Raw genomic sequence first — 1,558 nt, forward strand, 5'->3', positions numbered from 1 at the left:
CTGAACACCTCTTCTCTGATTGGCATAAATAATCTGAGACCTGGATCTCTAACCACTGTGATCTATAATCTGTCCAGTCCTTGGTGAGGAGTGGAAGTTGTTGCCAGCTCACATTCCCTCCAGGCCAGGCAATAAATTGACTGAACTCATTGTATTCTACTCAGCATAAACATGGCTTATTCATTAGCACTGGATGTACTACTATAAACATTCCTCTAGTCTGTGCTTCTGTTCCACCCTACAGACATTATAGAGCCTCCTCCCTGAGTATGCACAAGAGCAACTTGAATATTCCAAACTAGCAAAGGAAGATTTGGGGCAGCATTTGGAATTTGGGACCAACTCCTGTCAGTACCAAAAATGGACTTTGTGAAGTCAAATGGATTTCTGGTTATCTAAAGTAGCTCAGATGGAAACCATGAGAATAAAGAGAGGGAGATAGAGAGAAAGGGAGGAAGAGTTTGATCAATTAAGAAAGAGCATATTCTGAGAAATATATGCAGAGCTTATTCATTTTACCCTTTAATACTGCTTTCCCATCCTGCTTCCTTGCTCAGTGCTCTCCCATATTGCCATCAGCTTAGAGCCATTGGGGGTAGATATGGTCTGCCCACGTGTGTGTGATATACCATAAGACCCACATGTCATAGGGTGAGGACTTCCATTTGAGCATCATTTTAAGAGAGTGGAGCTAATGTCTGACCACCCCCCAGCCCAGAAAACCTAGGGTATAATCACAGAAAATCTGAGGTGATAAGGAAATGTTAAATTAACTGGAAAGATGTCACTATACCCTGTCCCCTTATGAAGAGGGGGAAAAAATTCTCCTTGGTGGAATTAGAAAGAATTACTGATTGGTCCACTCAGGGACAGGAGCAGCCCTCAGCTCACTTCGTCAGTTTCTCAACATCTCTGTCATGTCCTTCAGTGCTGACCAGGTTGCTGACTTCAAGGAGGCCTTTTCCTTATTGATAGGAGTGGTGAAAGCAAGATCACATTAAGCCAGGTTGGTGATGTTGTGCATGCTCTGGGTACCAACCCAACCAATGCAGAGGTCAAGAACGTTCTGGGAAACCCCAGCAATGAAGAGATGAATGCTAAGAAAATGGAGTTTGAGCAGTTCCTGTCCATGATGCAGGCTATTTCCAACAACTAGGACCAGGGAAGTTATGAAGACTTTGTTGAGGGGCCGAGTGTGTTTGACCAGGAAGGCAATGGCACAGTCATGGGCGCTGAACTTTGCCAAGTGCTAGCTACCCTGGGTGAAAAGATGAAGAAAGAGGAGGTGGAGAAGACTCCAATGACTGCATCAATTATGAAGCCTTTGTCAAACACAAAATGTCCATATAAATGGAACTCTCAAGAAGAAGTGACCTCTATGAAGACTGGAAACTAAACCATGAACTTTAGGAACATTCATATTCAACTCTCTAGATCAAGGCAGGAAAAAACAAAGGAATTTGGACTATACTATACTGAAGGCCTCCCTAATTTTTTATGTATCTTTTTTGTTTCCTTTTGAATCCTTAAGTTATGTTTCTACTACACAAGTCAAATG

At 42.6% G+C, this 1,558-nt stretch overlaps 1 pseudogene; it reads left to right on the top strand.

Moving 5' to 3' along the window:
• Positions 1 to 917: 917 nt before the first annotated feature.
• On the top strand, positions 918 to 1,350 carry LOC122744431 (annotated as a pseudogene).
• Positions 1,351 to 1,558: the final 208 nt, after the last annotated feature.

The sequence above is a fragment of the Dromiciops gliroides genome, chromosome 2 (genome assembly GCF_019393635.1).
Source record: "Dromiciops gliroides isolate mDroGli1 chromosome 2, mDroGli1.pri, whole genome shotgun sequence".
Lineage (NCBI taxonomy): Eukaryota > Metazoa > Chordata > Mammalia > Microbiotheria > Microbiotheriidae > Dromiciops > Dromiciops gliroides.